The sequence below is a fragment of the Canis lupus genome, chromosome 25 (genome assembly GCF_003254725.2).
Source record: "Canis lupus dingo isolate Sandy chromosome 25, ASM325472v2, whole genome shotgun sequence".
In the NCBI taxonomy this organism is placed as follows: Eukaryota; Metazoa; Chordata; class Mammalia; order Carnivora; family Canidae; genus Canis; species Canis lupus.
Window position 1 is genome coordinate 22,015,253 of NC_064267.1, and position 25,117 is coordinate 22,040,369.

General features: G+C 33.4%; 1 pseudogene; it reads right to left on the bottom strand.

The window, feature by feature from the left end:
* Positions 1-24,094: 24,094 nt before the first annotated feature.
* LOC112670112 (L-lactate dehydrogenase A chain-like) lies at positions 24,095-25,117 on the bottom strand (annotated as a pseudogene).

Genomic DNA, 25,117 nt, shown 5'->3' on the forward strand with positions numbered 1-25,117 from the left:
TTAATGGAAGATATTGAAGAAGACAAAAATAAATGGAAAGATATTTCATGCTCATGGATAAAAGAATTAATATTTTTAAAATGTCCATACTATTCAAAGCAATCTACAGACCAGTGAAATCCCTGCCAAAATTCCAAATAGCATTTTTCTCAGAAATAGAGCAGACAATCTTAAAATTTGAATGGGACCTTAAACGTATGCAATAGCTAAAGCAGTCCTGATAAAGAACTAAGCTGGGAGCATCACACTCCCTTATACCCAAGTGTATTGCAAAGGTGTAGTAATCAAAACAGTCTGGTATTGGTATAAAAACAGACACAGAGGGGATCTCTGGGTGGCACAGCGGTTTGGCGCCTGCCTTTGGCCCAGGGCGTGATCCTGGAGACCCGGGATCGAATCCCACGTCGGGCTCCCGGTGCATGGAGCCTGCTTCTCCCTCTGCCTGTGTCTCTGCCTCTCTGTCTCTCTCTGTGTGACGATCATGAATAAATAAATTTAAAAAAATGTAAAAAACAAACAAACAAACAAAAAAAAAACCAGACACAGAGATCAATGGAACAGAATAAAGAACCCAGAAATAAACCCACAGATATGGTTATTTAATTTATGACAAAGGAGCCAAGAATATACAATGGAGAATGGACATTTTCTTCAATAAATGGTGTTGAGAAAACTGGACAGCCACATTAAAAAGAATGAAATTGGACCCCATCATATACCACAGACAAAAATAAATCAAAAGTGGACTAAAGACCTGAACATAAGACATGAAATCATAAAACTTGTAGAAGAAAACATGGGTAAACTATTTGACATCAGTCTTGAAAATGATTTTTTGGATTTGACACCAAAAGCAAAGGCAACAAAAGCAATAAGAACGGCTCTATCAAACTGAAAAGTTTCTGCACAGCAAAGAAAGCTATCAACAAAATGAAAAAGCAATCTACAAAATGAGAGAAAATACTTGCAAACCATATGCCTGATAAGGGGTCAATATCCAAAATACATAAAGAACTCATACAACTCAATAGCAAAAAAATCAATGTGATTGAAAAAATGTAGAGGAGGAATTAACTCTTTTTTAAAAAGATTTACAAATGGTCACCAGGTACATGGAAAGGTTCTCAATACCAGCAATCATCAGGTAAATGCAAGCCAAAACCAGAGTAAAATATCTCACTTCTGCTGGAATGGCTATCAAAAAAGGCAAGAGATAGCAAGTGTGGGTGAGGATGTTGAAAAAAAGGGCAGCCTTATGAGCTGTTGATTGGAATGTAAATTGGGGCAGTTACTATGAGGCAGTACAGAGAATCCTCAAAAAACAAAGTAAAATTACCATATAATCTAGCACTGCCATTTCTGGGTAGCAATCCAGAGGAAATGGAAACAGGATCTCAGAGAGATATTTGAACTCCCATGTTCATTCCAGCATTGTTCACAATACCAAAATACAGAAACAACCTAAGTTTCCATCAGTGGATGGAAATGGAATGTAGAAAGTGGAATGTAGAAAGAAGACATGGAATACATATACAAATATATATATGTATATATATTCATAATGAAATATTAATCCGCCATGAGAACGAAGGAAATCCAGTCATTTGTGACATGGATGAACTTTGAGGGTATTATGCTAAGAGAAATATGTAAAACATAGAAAAACAAATACTGTACGATATCACTTATAAGTGGAATCTAAAAACGCTGAACTCATAGAAACAGAGACTAGAATGGTAGTTACCAGGGGTTGGGGAATGGGGGACATGGGGCAATGTTGGCCAAAGAGCACAAACTTCCAGTTTAAGATGAATTAGTTCTGGGATCTTATGTACAATAGGGTGAGTATATCTAATAATACTGTATTCTATACTTGAAAGTTGTTAAAGAGAGTGGATTTTAAATTATCTCACCATAAAAAAAATGGTATTATGACATGATGGAGGTGTTAGCTAATGTTATGGTCATTTGCAATCTGTAAGAGTATCTAATCAACATATACATCTTAGGCTAACAGAATGTTATATTTCAATTATATCTCAATAAAGCTAGGAAAAATACTTTATGATATATTAGTCTTTATTAAGTTGCCGCATCCCAATTTTTACAGCCTAATATGACCTATTTTATCTATTAATTAAGGAAGCACCTTGAGAAAGGAAACTTATGTGTATTACATACCACTGTATCCCTAGTACATAATAGGTGTGTACAAACATTTGTAGATAGAATTTATGAATACATTTTCATATAGCTCTTGTCATCATTAAAGTATTTTTTTCAGACAAAATAAAACACTTCTATTATGTCTCCTCATCTGGAAAACTATTCATTAAGAAATTCTAAATTTCTTTGTATTCCTAGTACTCAAAATGATAGTACATTGAAGGACAAAATAAATTTTTTAAATTAGTTAATTTAAAACCTGTTATTCTAGTTTAATAAAGATGATCAAAATATCGCTAGTGTATCATTGCTTTCATTTGTTTACACCCCTGAGAAATGAAACTATTTTTTTGAGATACAAAAGGTACAATTGTCTTACAAGATTCATGAGTTAATTAAGCTGACATAAAATTCAAATACAGATCTATATCCATATAATTCCAATTCATAATTCATATATGAAAGTTAAATTTTAATTAAAATTCATAAATTGATATAGTTATAATATTTACTAGATGTTTTTTTCTAATTCAGACAAAATTCTGTCTCCAATATTAGATATGACCATAGACAGTGGGAAACTGAATTTTGTCTCAGTAGTAACAGAGATAACACTTGCCCAGCCCCTGCTTTCGTTAGAGATGGTAAATATTTTTTGTCCATGTTGCAGAGTTTGACATAGATTAGGTTATACATGACATTATCTAAAAATTCATAATATGAATTAATTTTTGGGAAGAATAGCTTGAAGATAAAGCTAAATTAATATTTGTTTTAGAGTTTATATAAGATATATATGGTTACCTATATAAACACACATATATATAAGATACTTTGATAAGGTATTGGTATATGTCTTTTACATATCATCAACCATATTAAGACTTTTGTGTTCCGTTTCTTAGCAAAGATTGCCATGTTAACCATAGCGTCCTGCCCCCAAATGTATAACTTCATTGCATAGGGATGGAATGTTGTTGATTCAACATAAATCCTACCATGACTGGAAATCTTTCCAATATGAAGAAAAAAGAAGGTCAAAAATGAAGAATTAAAGACTGTAATAGGAAAGAAGCAGAATCCCTTACATTTTAATGTAGTTGTTAAAATCAGATTTCTTTAGGGATGGTTTTATAAGCAAAATAGTTTGTATGAAGTTGGAATTCCACAAAATGTTAAAGCTATTTAATCTCCAAATCAATTATTTGTTATTAACAAGTCATATGCCATTCATTACTTGCACAGTAATGAGTGCTTTTGAAGTAAGATGCTTAAAACACCTAAAAGAGAGAGACAGTTTGAAATTTGGATATGAAGAGAGGTCAAAAGAGGACAAAGCAATCAAGGCATAAAACCTCATTCAGGGATCAAACTCTTTGAGGAAATGAGTAACAGCCAAACATAAGAAGACTGTGAAATGGGAACTGTTAATGTCTTTTCTCACTTAGCATGTTTTCTTACCTCTAAACCCAGGATCTCTCAACTTCTGGTGGAAGCCTTTCAATCTTATGACATTAGAGAAACACATACTATGGCACTCTTTGACTTCAGATAGAGCATTACTTAGCATTATGAAGCAAATGACAAAGAATATGCCATAATCCATAAAAGTATGCTCTCTTTAATTTTCTGCCTCTAAATTTTAAATAAGCAAATAAATGGATAGAGTCCCTTCAAATACTATCTTGTATGTATTATTTATTAATTATTTTATCACTCCTAAAGTAGATTTTCCATCTTTGTACCAGGTTAGTACTTAGTCTACTTCTTTGGCAAATATCTTTCTTTTGCATTTATTTATTTATGTAATTCTCTCATTTCACAATTAGAAAACAAGTTCCTTAAGGTCTTAGTTTTAAGACTTAGTTTTAAGTCTCCCTTCCTTTTATATCCTAGGTTTATTTTTTTTTTTAAGATTTTATTTATTTATTCATGAGAGACACACAGAGAGAGAGAGAGAGAGGCAGAGCAATAGGCAGAGGGAGAAGCAGACTCCAGGCAGGGAGCCTGACATGGGACTCGATCCTGGGACTCCAGGACCACACCCTGGGCCAAAGGCAGTAGCTAAACCGCTGAGCCATCCAGGGATCCCTATATCTTATGTTTCACAATTGCTCAGTAAATATATTTGTTCAATCATATTGGTTAAATAATATTTAAACTCTAAGAGTTTTAAACAATATAAATATATTAATATTTTCAGTATTTAACTTGCCTTAATACTGATGAATACCAGAAAAGAAAAATTTATCATAATTACAACTGTTTCCTTTTTTTTCATTAAAGATTTTATTTATTTATTCATGAGAGACAGAGAGAGAGAGAGGCCAAAACGTAGGCAAAGGGAGAAGCAGCCTCCCTGCAGGGAGCCCGATGCAGGACTTGATCTGAGATCCTGGAATCACGCTCTCAGCCAAAGGCAGATGCTCAACTGCTGAGCCACCCAGGTGTCCCTTACAACTGTTTTCTAAACAACTATCATTCTGATTTTAATTAGTATGATAAAGGTAAGCAACAGACATATCACTTGTCATATAACATTATTATTTACATATTTTATAATTAAAGTAGATGAGATGAGAGAGTCAGGTTTATATTTTTTATTTAAATATCAAAATGGCATCAATCTTATTTAATTTATAGACTATTAAAGGCATTTATGCTTTCTTTCTTTTGGTTGTATGAGTTAACAAAATCTTAATGTCATGTTGGCTTAGTGTTTGCTGTTTGAGAGAGGAACATGCAAATACTTCATTTTTGCAAAATATAGAATAATTGCTTGTCAAATGAGCAAAGCATTTTAAAGGATAGAATTTGTTTCTAAATAAATTAGTTAAATTCAGCCATCATATTGATTTTCATCTTACCTCAATATTTAACAGGCATAGAGGAAGACACAGATATATTAAGTAATTTTTTATTTTTAACTAAATTTTTATCAAAGAACACTGTTTTATCATTTCCATTAGCTCAAGTATTTTATGTCCTCTTGCACTAAAGTGTCATGCTACTCAAAGCAATTTCATCTTCACTGAAGATGGTTTTAAATCTTTACCTTGTTCAGCTGCACTTTAAAATGTCTAAATATAAGGGAGGCAATTTAGCAGTAATTTATGGAACACATATGTGTATGTGAGCAGAAAAGCTAGAAGCCACAAAGTTTGATCTCATCGATTTATATAATTTGAAAAATTAGAAATGTCCAAACAAGGTAGCAGAGTAACTTAGCTTCTTGGGACATTTTTTATCCTGAAATATTATTCAGTTGGTTACATAGGAAACCATTGTATGGGAATATCAATATCAGTAGTTTATGTGATTGCAACTTCTACATGTAATGAAGATCTACCACATTTTATTTATTCATTTATCAGTTGATGAGCATTTGGGTTGTTTCCATCTTTTAGCTATTGTGAACAGCACTGCAGAAAACATTTTTGTACCGATTTTTATGTGGTTCTATGTTTTAACTTGTTTCAAGGAGTGAGTTTGTAGGCTAACATGGTAATTCTGTTTAACATCTTGAGAAATTGTCAGATTATTTTTAAAGTAGCTGCACAATTATATATCCCATCAACATTGTATGAGGGTCTCAATTTCCACACATCATCATCAACACTTGTTATTGTATTTTGATTATTGTCATCCTACTAGGTGGGAAGTGGCCTGTTCTTCTTGTTTTTACTTGGATTTCCCTGATGACAGATGTTGAGCATATTTCACATTATGAAATATGTTATTATCTCTTCGTATATCATCTTTGGAGAGGTGTCTATTCAAATTTTTTGTCTATTTTAAATTAGGTTGTCTTTTTATTTTTAAGTTGTAGGAGTATTGTTTTTTATATTATAGGTAAAAGTCACATAGTTTACAAATATTTTCTTCTGTTCTATGACTTGTATTTTGACTTTCTTGACAGTATTGTTTACAGCACAAAATTTAAAAAATTTTGATGTAGTCCATTTTATCTATATATGTGTCATTTCTGCTTTCCTCATTGTATTTAAAAAAGGCTTTGCCTAATACAAGATCACAAAGATTTGTTCCTATATTTTCTTCTAAAAGTTTTCTGTTTCTTACATATAGTCTATACTATTTTGAATAAGTTTTTGTGTATGGGTGTAAGGAAGGGGGACTCCTTTATTTGACATTTTGGCATACAGTTGTCCCAGCAACATTTCTTGAAAAGACTATCCTTTCTCATTAAATTTTCCTGACACCCCTGTCAAAAATCAGTTGACCAAAAATGTATAGGTTTATTTCTAGGCACACAGTTCAACACTTTATTGTAGAAAATAAGTAATGATGGAGAACTGGGGTGGCTCAGTCAGTTAAACATCATCCCACTCTTGGTTTCACTTCAGGTCATGATCTCAGGGTCCTAAGATCAAGCGCTGTTTGTGGCCTTCTGGAAATTCTCTTCTCCCTCTGCTCTTCCCCACCCACTAGCATTCAAGCATGCACATGTGCTCGCTCTCTCTCTCTCTCTCTCAAATAAATTTACAGATCAATAAAGTCTTGAAAATCAATAATGGTAAAACATTCAAAATAGCATATTTGATTGAATATACTACATAAAGTGCTATAGAAAACACATCACTTAAAAATCTATCAATTGAGGTTAATGACATAGATTGCCTACATAGTTGGGCAAGCTGGACTGGATTTATTTGTAATGAAAACTCCCAAAATGTCTTTAGTTGTCTATGTCTTCAGTCTTTGAAAAAAACTAACCATTTAGCCCTGCCTCATCTTGGCTAATAACAGAATACTGTGCTAAAGTATTCAGCCGCATTAAAACCTTAGATTTCATGTTCCCCCACTGTAAGAACGAAAATCCCAAATAAAACCATTAAAGAGGGATCCCTGGGTGGCGCAGCGGTTTGGAGCCTGCCTTTGGCCCAGGGAGCAATCCTGGAGACCTGGGATCAAATCCCACGTCGAGCTCCTGGTGCATGAAGCCTGCTTCTCCCTCTGCCTCCCTCTGCCTCTGTGTGTGTGTGTGTGTGTGTGTGTGTGACTATCGTAGATAAATTTAAAAAAAATTAAAAAAAATTAAAACCATTAAAGAAAACAGTACTTAGAAATTTGATTATTTTCTCTTAATTTGCTAGCTCACATCTCTGCCACTTACTTAGGCCTTCCTAAATCTGCTGAACCTTTGGACTCAATTTGACTATTCTGGACACAGAACCCATTAGGAGTAATCTTAAAGCCAATTTTCATTCCTTCTTTAGTAAGGTAAAAAATGTCCCTTGGACTTTTATAAAATCAAGTAGGCCACATTTAAGCTATAAGAGAATTCTATTCAGGAAAATGCATTATCCTAGCCTCTCATGGCCCACTTTGCTCTGCATTGTTCAGTATCCCAGTGAATTCCTTGATTATCCTATCAGCCAAACATTCCATCTTTCTCAAAATCTCAAATAGCTCTGAATCTTCTGTTTCCCCCAGCTTCTAGTATCTCTCACCTTGAATATCTTAAAAGGATCCCCAAAATCCATCAGCATCTCAGTGTACTCTGAAAACCCTTGATTTTGTATTTACTTATAAGTTTACTTATTTAAAAAAAAAAAGTTTACTTATTTATTTAATGTTCTCCTTTATGGAATTTTCCAGTATTGGCCAAAAAAATTCCTCTAACATCTACAAGTACATGATTTGAAATTCCTTTTCAGTATTTTTAGTAGATGTATTATATTTAAAGACAATTTGTTTTCTTCTCCTACCTTCACACCTTACTGCCAAAATCAAAATCAGATCACTTAAATATAAAAATTACTAAAGGAAGAAAATCAGAAAAGAATACATTCACATTTAGTGAAGACAAGCAAAGGAAATTGGAATACAAATTCATTATTTTCTATACATTATGGGATATTTATTGAGGAGTATGTGAAAGTAAAGTTGTAAGATGACAGTTTATCTGCATTATGCTGTAGGACCCAACCTTTCATCATTCCTTTAAAAAAAATGAAGGCTAATATTAAGAAATATTGAGAGAGTATCCTTGAGAAATAAGAATCTAAAGTTGATACCAAAAACTGTCAGCCACTAAACTATGATTAAATATATTAGGTCAAGCACTGTTTTATTAGCTATATTACAAGGGAGATGACATATTGAAAATCTTTAACACTGGTTTCCTGTCAGTAGTGAAAAATCTTATTTTAACATGAAATCTACCTCTCCATTCCAAGAATTATTTATCACATAAAATAGATTGAAGTTGGTGACCAGATGACCAGTAAAATAGATTGATTTTGACAGAAAACCACCTGGATAAAAAATGAGTCAAACAAGCAGGTGAATTTTCACCTAGGTTGAAGCCTGGTTGTAGTAATTGAAAATATTTAGCCAGGAAAGGAAGTGGAGTATGAGGATTTTCATTGTACAGTTTGATCAGCACACAAATACAGCCTGCTAGAGGGATAGGGAGGAGTCTGAAGTGCTGAAATCCTTGATACTCATCCTAGGCACAAAGAACCAGTCCAGACACCTGGGTTCATCCATCTGTCAGTAGAGAGAGTAGATGCTTCTGGTATCATGTTTGTTCAGAAAGGTTCCTTAGGGATCCCTGGGTGACACAGCAGTTTAGCGCCTGCCTTTGGCCCAGGGCGCGATCCTGGAGACCCGGGATCAAATCCCACGTCGGGCTCCCGGTGCATGGAGCCTGCTTCTTCCTCTGCCTGTGTCTCTGCCTCTCTCTCTCTCTCTCTCTGTGACTATCATAAATAAATAAAAAAATTTAAAAAATATTTAGAAAGGTTCCTTAGTGACCTTTTTATTCAGAGATATGGCCATTATTAATTGGTTTGCTTAGAAGATTTTCATATTTGTGACCAAGTGTCCCAGATCATTTATAAGCAACACAGGCATGTTGCTTTTCATTACTGGAACAGATTATTGTTTTTCTTGGTGTATACATGTCACGTCTTTCTCATGTTACATTGACCTGAAACCTCAAACCTTCGTTTCTACTTCTTAGACAGAAGACACCAGATTTGCACTCATTTGACACTTATGCAGTGATCCTTTTCTCTTCTTCAGTTTCAATGGATATAGAGTCTGTTTTCTAAGACTGATCTTTTTATTTGTGCTTTGTGCAGAATACTCTTCTATCCTTAAAGATTGTTCTCCACCTTTCCTTTTTTCCCCCATGTATTCATCATCCACCTCTTTATAGGCCATTTATAGCCCCAATTTAAAAAAAAAAAAAAAGGTATACAAACCTCTTAAATCTGTAAAATATATTAAAAATAGAAAAATTATTTCCTCCCACTCCTGGTACTACACTAATTTTAACAAAATTTATCAAAAGGAATTACCTAGAATTAGAGGTTTGATTTCTGTATTTTCCATACATTTCTCAACCTATGTCTGTCTGCCTTCTATCTCTCACCCAAACCTGTTGGAAACTGCTCTTTCCAAAGTCACCAAGATTTATTTTTATTTAATTTTCAGATACGTTTGATACCTATTTCTCACTCCTCACCTTTTATTGACTTTTTCCAACATTTTAATTTATGATTTTACCATGTTTCAGAAGTTTCTCATCCTTTGGTACCCACTCTTTGGTTTGCTACATTCTAGCTAAATGACTACTGTCCTCATTTTTTTCACTTATATTTTTGTTTCTCTTGATGTTCTGACTCAGGCATCTCACTTTCCCCGCTTACTGTTCACATAATTATAAAGATGTTCTTAAACTTCTATGACTGTAGTTGCTATCTCCTCACCATTGATTTCCTACCTCAATCTCTAATTAAGATTCCACTTCAGAGAAATAAAGTAGCATATGTGACTGCCTTTAGAACATATTCACTAGATCCTAGAGGCATCCCCAATGCATATTTAAAAGCAAAATCATAGACAAGTGTTATTCAAATCTGCTCTTTCTATCACCATGAAGAGTATACCACAATAGCCATTAAGTGAACATCACCTACCAGGCACTGCGTTAAGTACTATAAAGTGCTTTAAACACGTTAGCATATTTAATCATTTAATTTTTGAGAGAGGCTCAGTTATTATCCTCCTTTGTTGGGTAATATAATTGATGTACAGGCAACACTTGATCCAAGTCACATATCTGATAAGTAGCGAGGCCTTGACTCACACACCCAGACAGTCTGGTTTCACAATCCATCATTATCACTACGTTCTTAAGCATTGCTCAGGTCAGAAAGTCAGTCACATACCTGATGCTATTATGTTTTAACCAAAGTAAATAAATCACCAGTCATATAGAGCTACTTACAGATAACTAAAAGTCATATGTTTTTCCTTTTATATAGGCTTATTCTTTTTCTCGTCCTTTCTCTCTTTTTTTAACGGAACATGCTTTTATTTTTATCCTTTAAATTAATCTTTCAAATCCAGTTGGTTTCCTCCAACTGTCATTGTTAGGAATCTACTTCCTGTGTCTTAAATCTCATTACTGAGTTTACTCTATCAGCCTCTTAACTCCGGTCTCTGTATTTATTTCCCATGCCAATCTGGGATTTTCTATTCTATAGTTAGAATGAGTTTAAAAAAAAAAAAAAAAGTACATCTCATTTTACTACACATTTGTATAAAAGAATTCAATTAAATTTTGAGCAAAATTTGAAATCTTAACACTTTATACTACTAGTCATGACATGTCCCCTATAGGCAGAGTAAAGCCTATATAAGTCAAAGTATGATCTGGAAAATTAATTTCACAAAAAGTGATTGTTATTTTTAAATTATTCATTACAATTAATCTTAGAGGATTAACTATTGTAATTTAATTAATACATTTTAAAACTCCATTTAATCCATTTTTATTCTATAGAATAAAGGATTTTTGTTTAGAGACTATTTAAATGAATGATAATTTCATAATTGTGTATTTTTTTGGTATTTAAAGTAGAATTCTCTTAGGACAGTATCTTTGAGTTCCTCAGTTAGGAATCTGCCTTTCTTAGAAGTCTAAAGGTATTGGTATTGATAAACAAAGTGCTTAAAATATATTCTCTTGCTTTTCCATTTCCTGGTTAATTCAGTTTAGAAATTTATATTAATATTTCAAACCATAAATTGATAAACTTTAAAGTTAGAACAATGCTTTAATAAAAACATATTTATTAAAGAACTGAGAATTTGAAATGGTGGTAATAATTAAATTGAAAGTAAAATTTTAAGTCACAAGAAACATAGTTGATTGTTAATATGATAAATCACGATATTTATTTCCTATAGTTATCAATAAGATTTAATACTTAAATACTTAAAATCACCATTTCCACTTTGTGTGTGTGTTGGTATGTGTTTCTTTAGCTAAATAAATATGGAAATAAAATGGAAGTTCTGAGAGAAGAAATATTTTCTGGCTTCAATCTCCTTTTACAATATAGCTGAGGCTTACTTACAAAACATATTCTTTGTCCCATCATATCTGTTATGGACATAATTTATCAAAAACGCAAGAGGGAATTGTATTACTGAATAGTTCTGTTTTCTGAGTCTAGTGAGTTTCGAAATACAGTTTTCAAATGACAAATGTATACTATAAACTCCGAATACTTTTTATTTAGGATTTTTAAAGCTGTATTTGATGATATATTTGAAGTTTAGAACTAATAATTCTGTGGATATGTTTAGATTTTTATACTTTGAATAGAACATGAAAGTGTTTTTAGAGATCAGTTATAGGACCCTGTCAGAATTCCTTTGCCAAAAGGTAACTTATAAGGTTGAAATTACCAAGATTTTGGAAATTATGCACTAAGGATTGTGTACTTGATTGTGACAGTCACCAAACAAAAGCTGGTGATTTTGTAAAGCTCCAGTTGTTAACTATCATATTAGCCTTCTTAGTATTCTGAAACAGCTCTATTTAGTCTGGAAATGTTCTTCATTTATTACACTAGATCTTAACGTCTCAAATTTCAGCATGCTATTTTGAGATATAAGTAGACGTGTGTCTTAATCCAGTTAGGTTGCCATAACAAAGCACCATAGACTGGGTGGCTTATACACAACAGAAATTCATTCCACAGAGTTCTGGAGGGTGGGAAGTCCAAGATCTTAGCCCCAGTAAATGCAGTGTCTGATGAGAGCCTATTTCCTGCTTCTTGAACCAATCCGCGTCTTCCCAGTGTCCTCATGTCTCAGAAGCACAAGGGAGCACTCTGGGCCTTTTTATAAGGGCACTAATCTAGTTCAAGAGGGCTTTCTCTTCGTGACTTAATCATCTCCCAAAGGCTCCACCTCCCAAGACCATCACATTGGAGATTATATTCTATGACATAATGATTTATAAGAAATATATATTTGGTTGTTCGGATTATTATATAAATTATAATTTGATCATTCAAATATATATTTCTCAGATATATCTGTTCTTCATTCACAGTTAGGGCTTCAAATTATGTATTTCTTCATCTGGTTGTTGATTCATATCCTTCATGATATCCTGTAATAAACTGATAAACATGTTGCCCTGCATTCTATGAGCCTCTCTAGCAAATTAAAAGACCCTAAAGCGGAGGCCATTAGAACCTCTGTCTGTAGCAGATTGGTCAAAGCACAGATAACAGCCTGAGGCTTGAGACTGGCATCTGAAATGGGGGTTGGTGGATAGTTTTGTAGGACTGAGCTCTTATGTGGAATTTGATGCTATCTCCAGATACATAATGTCAAAATTGAGTTAAATTCCCAGACATCCTGTTCGTGCCTGAGAATTGCATTGTGTTGTGTATGGGGAACACCCCCCTATCACACACACACACACACACACACACACACACACACATACGCATACACACACACACACATTGTTGGAGTTAGTGAAAGAATGCCAAAAGAAATTTCAACATAGGAATTTTCGAAACATAAACATTTAGTCCATTACAAAAGGGATAGTTTTACACACACACACACCTACATGTATGTGTATTAATCTACTCAGGCTGGCATAACCAAATGCTGTTGACTCAATTGCATAAACCACAGAAATTAATTTCTCTCAGTTCTGGAGGTTGGGAAGTCCAAGATCAGGATGCCATAATAGTTAGTTCTGGTAAGAGCTGTCCTTCTGGATTGTAGACAACTGCTTACTGACTGTGTTTTCATATAGCAGAGAAAACAAGCTCTCTGGTCTGCTCAGGTATACTAATCCCATCATGAAAGCTCTACCCCTTAGGACTTCATCTAAACATAATTATTTCCCAAAAGCTTCATCTCCGAAAACATCACCCTGGGTTTTTAGGCTTCAACATACAAATTTTAGTGGGACATATTTTAGTCTATAGTAATATACATGGGTATTTACATGTGTGAGTATGAACATACATAATCATGTTTTTTAGGTAGTTCCTTCACTGGATGGAGGGGAGAATGTATCTTTTCAGCTTTTGATTTTTTTTAAGTTTATGAACAGTGAAAAGGAAGAATTAAACCTGTCTTTATTACAAGTTACAACCGACATGGTTCTTTGCACAGAGAATCTTATGTAATCTACAAAAAAGCTATTAGAAATAACAGGATACAAGATCAGTATAAAAATAAATTATAGCTTTATATGCTAGCAACAAATAATTAAAAGTTAAAAATAATATTTACAACTTTAAAAATGTGAAATAGAGATAAGTCTAACAAAAAATGTGCAACTTCTGTACACTGCACACTACAAATATTGCCAAGAGAAATTAAATAAGACCTAAATAAATGGAGGGTTGGAGAAGTTGATATTATAATGATATTGCTCCCCAAATGTATTTATAGATTCAGTGCAATTCTAGTTGAATTCTAGCAGCCTCTTTTTATATAATTGACAAACTGATTTTACAATTCACATAGAAATGCAAATAAACCAGAATAGCCAAAACAATTTTGAAAAATAACTATTTTGGAGGATTTAAAGTATCTAATTTCAAAGTTATAAGACCACAGAAATCAAGACAAATAATATACAAAGAGTAAACAAAATACAGAGTCCAGAAATAGACCCTTTTTTATGTGGTCAATTGATTTTCAGCCAAACTGCAAAAGTAAATCAGTCGACAAAGGATAGACTATAGTCAATGGCTTTAGAAAAGTTAGATACCTGCATGCAAAAAATAAACTGTTTCATACCTTACACTATTCAACTAAAAAAATGGATCATAGATCCAAATGTAGAACCTATAAAACCTGTAAAAACTATAAAACTTCCAGAAGAAAACCTAAGGGACAATCTTTGTGACCTTGGGCTAAGTGATGTTTCTTTGCGTATAATACCAATAGCACAATCCATTAAAATAAACCATAAATTAGGCTTTATCAAAATCAAGAAAATGCTACTCTTTGAAAGACATCTTAAAAGAATAAATAGCCACTGACTGGATGAAAATAATGACAAGTCACATACCTGATAAAAGACTTCTATTTAGGAGTTATATCTAAAGTACTCTCAAAACTCAGTAATTTGTAAACTATGCAATTTTAAAAAGTGGGCAAACAAGATAGGGAAATATCCTAGATATGCATGGACAGATGAATGGATAAATAAAATGTGATACACAGACACATACACAGTGGATATTATTCTGCCATAAAAAGGAAATCCTGCTATTTGCAACAACATGAATGGACCCAGAGGGCATTATATGCTAGTGAAATAAGTCAGAGAAAGACAAAACCTGTATGATCTCACTAATATGAGGAAGCAAAAAATATAGAACTTTTAGAGTAGTTGCCAAGAGGGGAGGGTTGGGAGAAATGGGGAGATGTTGGTCAAAAGATACAAACTACAAAGTTTGTATATATATCATTATCCAAAATTATATAATGAGTGAGCTCCATGGACTAAGGTGCACATGGTAGCTATAGATAATATTGTATTGTACACTTTAAAGTTGCTATAAGAGTAGAGCTTTTTAAATGCTCTCACCAGAAAAACAAAAACAAAATTGCAATTATGTAAGGTGAAGACTAGGTTAACTAACATTATATGGTAAACATTCTGCAATATATCTGTGTATCGAATCATCACATTGAATACAAACTTACACAATACTATGCTGATTATATTTCAATAAATCGGGGAAAAAAACAAAAATTGAAAATAGGCAAAAAATATAAACAGGCACTGTTTATATGAATGTCAGATAAGATATATGAATGTCATATAAGCCCATGAAAATATGCTTAACATGATTAGACAATAGGGAATGCAAATAAAACCATAATGAGATACCACTTCACCTATAAGAATAGCTAAAATGAAAAATGATTAACCCTACTGAGTTAAGTAAAGGTGCTGAGCAATTGGATCATACACTGCTGATGAGAACGCAAAAGAGTACAAATACTTTGGAAAACAGTTTATCAATTTCTTAAATAGTTAAACACATACCTTCTGTTTCACTCAGCCATTTAACTCCTAGGTGTTTATCCCAAAGAATCAAAAGCATATACAAGTATACAAAGACTTGTACATTAATGTAGACTTATTTTTAAGAGTCAAAAATAGGAAACACCCCAAATATCCGTTACCAGGTGAATGGATATACAGACTATGGTTAGCTGTACAATTGAGTATGACTCAGAGTTAAAAAAATAATGCGCTATTAATTCATGCAATATGGATCTATGCCAGGATACTTATATTGAATGAAAGAAGCCATGCTCTATCCCCCTCAGAAAATAATGCACGCTGTATGATTCTATTTAAATAAAGTTCTAGAAAATACAAACTAAATTAAAGGCAGATCATGATCACCTGAGGTTTGGATGTGTAAGTGTGGAAGGTGCTTTTAATTGAAATGAGTAGAGAAGAACAGAGTAAGAGACTATAAAGGGTGCAAAGAAACTCGGTGGTGATTAATTATCATAGTTGTGGTGAAAGTTCCATATATGTCAAAACTTACCAAAGTATAGTATTGAAAAATATCAGTGTGCTTGTCAGTTAAATTTTGGTAAAGTTGTTACACAAAACTTTTAAAAAGATCTTAATTTATTCAATTAAGGAAAATCTAAATTACGTCTATATCCTATATTAAAAAAATTAAAGAGGACATATTTTCAGAAACTGATTTTGTTGTTGTTGTTACATTCTGGGACTTAAAGTCTGTGGTAGTGTGGCTTTGGTCCAAGGAACTGAGCTGCAAAACTTTCTGTTTATTTCACAACTTAAGAAAGATTTAACAATAAACTGTGTGTGTGTGTGTATGTGTTTTAAGTTTCTTTGCTTCAGAACGACTTATTATGGCATTTTGTTTAAAATGACCTTTAGATTATTTCAAAAACATTGCTGTAGAAGCATTTTTCATGATAACTAAGGTGATAGTAAAGAACTATAAAAAAGAAAATCTGGCATATTCTGATTTCCTTTGGAACCAAGGATATTTCAGGTTAGAAAAGAAATGAAGGAAGCAATTTTTCTGTGCTGGGATCAGATTGAGTTCATATTCAAGCCTGTAATCCTTTCTTAATTGTTCCAGAAATACCTTATAAAAATGTAGTCATTTAGAAGTGGTTTCATATGAATTATTTCCCTTGTACCCAGGCTTTTAATTGTTTTATATATATATATATATATATATATATATATATATATATATATATATATATTCAAGATTTATTTATTTATTTATTTGTTTATTTATTTATGAGAGACACAGAGAGAGAGGCAGAGACACAGGCAGAGGGAGGAGAAGCAGGCTCTATGAAGGGAGCCTGATGTGGGACTCGATCCTAGGACTCCAGGATCACACCCTGGGCATGAAGGTAGGTGCTAAACCACTGAGCCACCCAGAGATCCCATTTTTTTTCCTTTTAAAAGTAGTTCCTACTTCACCCTTAATTTAAGTCAGAAATAAAAACTAGCTGAAAGTTTCATTGGAGTGGTGATGACACTCCCTCATAGATAATTTGAATGTGAATAATGAGCTGCTGTAATACACGTTCATGGCTTCAGTAGACTTTGTCTAAATTCCCTTTAAATAGTGAAGTATGTTGGCTGCTTGACTGCTGTCTGTTCTCTAGCAGTTTCCTAGACAGGCTATCTCTCAGTGAAGTCAGACTCTATCTTCATAGTGTGGGTCACATGTATATCAGCCAACTGTTAAAGCTCAAAGTGAGGGGATGGCTGCCAACTTTACTAAGTGCAGATTTCATTTTCATTATCTGTAGGTTAACTGCTCCCTGAGTCTCTTATTAACATCCATCTGATTCAATAGCCTGCACCTTTCTTGAAGCCAATCTGCCTTCTCTCTTTTTCTCTGTTTTTTTTTTTTAATTTATTTTTATTGCTATTGTCTGTTAACCAGGTGAGTGCAATAAACAGACTTTGTTCAGGGGCAGATATCAGAATTTAGTCCTAATATTTCCTATGTATTATTTCCATACATTTTCAAATTAAAGTTGTGCTGATAATAATCATTTGGGGATTTTCTGGAGTATTTAGATCATTTATAGACAGTTTTTTAATAATTCAGACACGTTAAATGAAATACCAAGTGTATATTTTCCAAATCAATTCTATTTCCTTCTATTATCAGAATTGATATTCTGTGTAGAAATAACTAAGGTCTGTAGTTAGTTGCAGTCTCTTCTTCTAATATCTCATTTTTGGAGATCAAGGTTTAAGGAAAGGGAGAGGAAGCTCATGTCTTGGAAAGTCATAGGGCAATAGAGTGGAAATAGAGTGGAAAGCGGTAAAGCACATGGAGTTTAGGAAAATGTACAATGCAGAGTCTATTATGGTAATTTTCGTTATATAAATATGGCATTCAACTTCTGTTTGACTTTCACTTGGTCTTCTTTTTCTCCACACCATCCAAAAAGAAGAGATAAGCTTATCAGTGAATGAAGGAATTTGCCACAAGGAAAGGAGAGAGGGGAATTCTTTTGAAGGGACAGAAGGAACAAATAAAATATTTCATTTCGTTTTATCACTTAAATAATTGAAGTACTTGCTAATTGTGTGGTTAATTTTAGTAATCTCTGTAGATAGAATCATGAGTTCTTTTTTTCCAGCTACCAGTACTCTGACCACAATAAATACCTCAATAAATACTAACCTCCTGTTGAGGATAGGAAGCCTCCTTTTCTGTTACTAAGAATCAAAGTTCAACTCCATTTGAGTGATGAGTAAAACTTGAAGTCATCTTAGGACATTTCATACTGTGAATCTATTGTCTACTTGCTATTGCTGTTGTTTTTATTTATGCAGTTCTAGAAATCTATAGTGGTTCAACCTAATCTTTATTGACTGTCATTTTACCATACAGTGCACCTACTTTAAAAATCTTAAAAAAAAATAAAGGATTCCACATATATGAAAGAGAAGAAGACATAGACTTCATATAGAAGTAGAGAAGCAAAATGAATTTAGTGGTAAAGAGTGCATGTTTTAGAGTAAGATAAAACTGGATTCAAAGCCTTATTAATTCCTTATAATCTTGGGAAGACAGGTTATATAAAATCGCTGTTATATAATTTCTTGATGTGGAAAATTAAAAAAAAAAAAAAAAGAAAAAGACTGCGAGATCTGTGGGTGGCTCAGCGGTTTGGCGCCTGCCTTTGGCCCCGGGGCGTGATCCTGGAGACCCTGGATCAAGTCCCACATCGGACTCCCTGCTTCTCCTTCTGCCTGTGTCTCTGCCTCTCTCTCTCAGTGTGTCTCGTGAATAAATTAAAAAATAATTAAAAAATCTTAAAAAAAAAAAAGACTGCCATTGAGTACTGTGGTAAAGACTAAGATAATTTTATTAATACTCAATTTTAGCCTTAATTTTAGCCACCACTGCCAGTTATTGTTTTGAATTTAGTTATAGTTTGTTCTCAAGGTCCCAACTCATTTGAAATGTAACATTTGTAGATGTGGTGCAAGGGGAAAATGTTAATATATCAAGACCTTGCATTTATTTATTTATTTATTTATTTATTTATTTATTTATTTATTTATTTATTTAAGACCAAAGAGAGATAGAGAGAAAGAGAGGCAGAGACACAGGCAGAGGGAGAAGCAAGCTCCATGCAGGGAGCCCGACGTGAGATTTGATCCCTGGTCCCCAGGATCAGGCCCTGGGCTGAAGGCAGCGCTAAACCGCTGAGCCACCCGGGCTGCCCAAGAGCTATTTAAATTGAGATGTTTATTTACCTGGTTTGACTGAAAGAAAAAAAAAATGTTGTTTTGGGGGAATCAAATGTTTTATTTTTGCTTAAGGAATGCTATAAAGTGAAAAAAAATTACAATTTATTCTACCTCTAAGTTCTGCCAGCATCCCTGCCTTTCTGAAGCTACATGGATTCTTCATACAGCTACAGTCATAATGCAATGCATCTGAAGAGAATGCAGATTTGTTTTAATAGTTGTATTCAGGGGCAGCCGGGTGGCTCTGTTGGTTAAACACCTGCCTCAGGCTCAGGGTCCTGGGATGGAGCCCCACATCAGGCTCCTGGCTCAGTGGGGAGTCTGCTACTCCCTCTCCCTCTGCTCCTCCCCCTGTTCCTGTGCACCTGAGCACACACTCTCTCTCTCCCTCTCAAATAAATAAAAAATCTTAAAACAAATTTTTAAAAAGTCATATTCAAAACCGGTTCTTCTGAGAACAAGCATCAGTTTCTTCTTTAAACTTTGGAGATCTTGAATGTTTTACAGATGATATTATGGTAACATGAGTAGTATATTTACACATTATTAATTATTTTTAGTTGTGCCATCCAGTAAACAAACATCTCTAGTCATGTCTTTATTTTCTTAAATTTCATTTCAGAAAGCATCTTTTTTCTGTATTTGCATAATATGAAAGGTAGCTTAATCAGTAGTCCCATATTTACAAAGTACATCTTATATTTTCAGAATTATCTTTTATTATTTCCCACTGATAAGTTCCTTTTTAGAATGCAAAAAAGTTCTCAGAGAAAGATGAACATTCTGAATTAAAATTATAAAAGGATTATTTAAAGAATAAAATTTGATAAACAAGAAAATCTGTTCATATTTGGAATATCTACAAAGGAAATCCTGTGAATCTAAAATTAATCAGAGTGGTAAAATGACAGGATAATAAGAGTCTGTCATACAGTAAAGATGCTACCAGAGCAGTGATATTTAGTGCTCAGTAGAGTTTGGGGATTCATTTTTCTTCTTTTTCCTTTTGTTTAAAGGAAGCAAGCCCTTATAGAATAATTTTGGGGGGGAATGGGAAAAGTAAATTTGTTTTACAGGAGAATATCTTTTGCTTGTCACTTCTAATTGGCTGAGAGTTTAAATATATCTTTAGTTAATAGAAGCATTAAGAAGAATAAATCAATATACATAACATAAAATTAAAATATTAGCAGTTCAGGAAAATCATTAGAATAATAGAATCAATGAAATGATAAAACAAATAAACATACTGATCATAGGTCTTTAAAATTCCATGTCTAACTATTTCAAAATTCTGTCATTTCTGAAACTGATTCTTGCTTTGTCTCTTCAGAGTGTATTTTTCTTACTTGTTTGAAATATCTTGTTATTTCAGTGAAATCTGAATATGATGTATCAGGTAACAGAAACTGAGGTATGAGACCTTTAGTGTGACGATTTATGTTAACCTAGACAGAAATTGAGTCCTGCTGTATTGTCCTTGTTTTCATCTTCTCCTTTGATTTTGAGCTTTTGTAGGTACTCCTTCAAAGAGAGACTACATGTTACAGCTCTTTTAGCTATGTACCATTGTTTTTATACAAAGGTCTTTTTTTATGTGGTGGTCAGGTGTGGGTGAGGAAAAGTTTTCTATTGTTTTATGATTAAACTCATTCTTTTAGTTGTCCTGTGCATCGAGACTATGACATTCAAACTATTTTTCCACTGATATAGATTCCTTTCCATCCACCCAGCCCTTTGATGGGACAGAAATGCTAGGAGATAGATTGATAGATTGGCAGACTCTAATAAAATAGAACCTGAAGGTTATGCCTTTTTATGGAGAAGTTTAGAAGAAATCCACAATAATCACTTTTTCTTCTTCCCCTGTTGGTGTCTGGTGGGTATCTTTCTCAGACTTCTACCATCATACCTGATGGAATTTCTGGAGGTAAAGTCTGTGAAAGTGTAGGGGACACCACTGACACCTCTGCTCCCAGGAAGTTCTCACTTTTAAACTAATACACATTCAATCTCCAGCAGTTTGTTGGGATTACCATTTAAATTTATCTACTAGTTTATGACTTAAGCAACTTCTACTCAAAGTAAACAGATCTTGTCTGTGACTCTCTTAATGTGCCTACTTGTGTCTTCAGATTTTAAAGTTGTGGTTTGTTCTGCAACTTTAGTTCTCATGGCTCGAAAATAAAGTAAGCTATGTTTAGATGGCTTTTTTCTTGTTGATACATTGGAAATGACAACTTTCAAGCTCTTCACATATTGGGACTGAAACAATAAGTCCTCCAGACCATCAATATTTAAACCTTCTTCTTCTTTCAAGATGTTAAAGCTTTTCTTTCTAAACATTGCTTTTGCTAAATCGCACATATGTTCATACAGTATTTTCATATTCCTTTAGTTGGCAATTTTTCTAGTGTTATTTGATATATGTTTTATGAATGATTAGGAAGAAATATTTTATTGAGATTGCAAATATTGAGGCTTTCCCTCATTGTATTTATTGATTTCTAATTTAATTCTTTGATCGTAGACTTAAAGTTTGATCTTTTGCAGTGTAATATGTTTTCATTTCCCACCATATGCTCTGTCTTGATGAGTAGTCAGTGTATAATTTTTTTAAATATGTATTCTAGGGCTGTTAGATGTTGAGATCTTTAAGTGAGTTTTGTTCATAGTGTTGTTTAAGTCTTCTGTATGTCAAAATAATAGAATAGATATAAATATATACATAAATATATAATAGAAATAGAATAGAAATATAATAATAACTTTTTAGTTGTCCTATCAGTTACTGAGAGAGTTGGTGAATTTCCCCTCTGTGACTGCAGATTTATCTTAATTTTCTGCTTAGTTTTTGTTTCATATATTTGAAAGTCATCCATACACACACACATACACACACACGCAATTTTCATGATGAATTAAACCTTTCAAGATAATGAAATATATCTTATTAAATTTCCTTAATGGTAACAGCCACACCGGCTTTCACATGATTATGTTTTGCACTGTAAAATTCTTTCATCCTCTCCTCTTTTTTTCCCTTAATATTTAATGTGCATTTGTTTTAAAAAGCATACCATTGTTAAAAAATAAATAAACAAATAAATAAATAAATAATAAAAGCATACCATTGGTTCCTACATCTGTATTTGTATCCAGTCTCCCAGTCTTGCCTTAAATCGGAAGTTTTAGGTCCATTTACAGTTAATCTATTTTTTTAAACAGTTGGGTTTAGCTCTTGCACTTTATTCTCTATTTCTGTTAACCTATTCCACTTTTTATTTCTTTACAAATGTGTATTTTGCCTAATTTAGTATTATTATTGTGTACTGTCTTAAAATCAATCAATTCTTTATTGGCTTTTTTGCTATGTATCTTTATATTATTTTTAATGGTTGCTGAAGAGATTGAAGCATTAAATTCTTTTTGTGTCTTTCATACTTTGTGCTATTTTTGTCATATATATTATTTATACATATCTTTTTAACCCCAACATATATATTTATGCTATTGTTTTTCTTGTACATTTGTTGACTTTTATCAGTAAAGTTGCAAGGAATGTATGAAAAAGTCTATTAAAACTTTCTCAGTTCCAATACTTTTTGTCACATTTGCCTTATAATTTCTCTATATCATTTATGGATAGATAGTATGTGCCAAAATTTTAAGTGTCTCAAATTCGAAAAAATCTTGTTCACTTAAGGAAAAGAAACACAAATTGGAATGACAATATGGAAAAGCTGGTTTGGCAGTATATTCCTGGTGTCATCTTAAGATTATTTAAATCTATGACTTCCTTTAAAACAAGGATGACATCTTATAAATCACTGTCAATAGCCGGGGTCTAGCATAATATCTAACATCTAATAACCACAGTTTGAATGTTTGTAAAATCAAATATTTGTAAAGTTTAATCAAACTTTAAAAATATTCTCTGTATTAATAGTGAACATTTATTGAAGATTTATAAACCATTATTTGATAATGGTGTTTATCAAGCATTATTCTCATTTACTATGTAATTAAAGCCATGTGACAACACAATGAAATATGTACATAGAATATTCCTATTTTACAGAAAAACAAATCAATACATAGAGATTTTTTTTTTCAAAATACACAGTTGATAAGTGGCAAAGGCAAGAATCAAAGCAAGCATACTTTTGATACATTTCTTAAATTGCCTTTCAGTATACTAAAATATATTACATACCTCTTGACTAATGAAATACTAAGTTTCTGCTTAGATCATGCATTGCAAACTTGTATTATGGTCTGTTATTTCTTTTTTTTTTTCACTGTTCAAAATTTATTTGGTATTTTAGTTGGTATGACAGATAGTTGGTTGCATTGTCTCTTTACATTATATGGCAATGTACACTATATTCTGACATATATAGTACACAAAATAAGATCCTTTAGAAGAATTATGCACAATACATGCAATATTGAATTTATACATTGGATTCCAGGATGTGACTGAAGAAAAAAAAATGGACTAGGCACGTTGGGTATTGAGGTGAAGGAATCAGAAGTTACAAAACACAGTAAATACACTGGTTTGAGGAGTAACTGCAGCATATGTGACATTGGCAGTGGTGCCTCTGAGATAGTAAAACTATATTACATTAACCAATTTAGGACTACACAAGACAGGTATCATCCAGCATCAGGATATAACTGCAGGGTTTTGTGAACCATTCCCATTTGTAACTTTAGGAAACTGATGTTTTTCTTAGGCCATTTTAATATTACTACTTGAGTGACAGGTCAGATAATAAAGACAATATACACAACCTCCAACTAAAATCTTGTAGTCTAGACAGTGACATGGAACATTAGAAAATTTTAAAACTGCAGCTCCTTTTGGATTCCCCACAGTGTATCTGCACTCTCATTCAAACGGACCTCTTCCTCAGGAGTTAGAGTCACCTTCACAGCATCGAAGATTCCATTCTGTCTCAAGATGCAAGGAACACTAAGGAGGACATCTTTTATTCTGTAGAGACCCTTAATCATGGTAGAAATTGGATGCACCCGCCAAGATTCTTCATTATACTTTCTACTTTCTGCCAAATCTGCCACATCTGTCCAATGGCCCAGGAAGTGTAGCCTTTCAGTTTGATCACCTCATAGGCACTGTCAACCACCTGTTTGTGAAACTCTTTCCACTGTTCCTCATCTGCATCAGTGCCTAAGGGTGCATTCTTCGGAGAGACACCAGCAACATTTACTCCACTCCATACAGGCATACTGGAGTCTCCATGCTCTCCAAGGACCCACCCATGACAGCTTAATGGGTGAACTCCCAGCCTTTCCCACATTAGGTAATGGAACCGGGCTGAATCCGGATTGCAACTACTTCCAATAACGTGGTTTTTGGAACAGCCATTTATCTTCCAAGCCACATAGGTCAAGTTATCCACTGGATTGGAAACAATAAGCAACTTGCTGTTTGGGCTGTATTTGACAATATTAGGAATGATGAATGTAAAGATGTTCACCTTAAGCTGGACCAAACTAAGACAACTTTCTCCTTCTTGCTGACATGCCCCAGCCATGATAATAACCAGTTTGGAGTTTGCAGTCACATTATTATCTTTGCCAGGGACAATTTTTGGTGTTCTAAGGAAAAGGCTGCTGTGCTGGAGATCCATCATCTCTCCCTTCAATTTGTCTTTCATGACTTCAACAAGAGTGAGTTCACCTGCCAAGTCCTTCATTAATACTGGTGGCACAAGCCATGCTGACAGCACGAACCCCAACAACTGTAATCTTATTCTGGGGGATATGATCTTCCTTAAGAAGATTCTGAATCAGCTGATCCTTGATCGTTGCCAT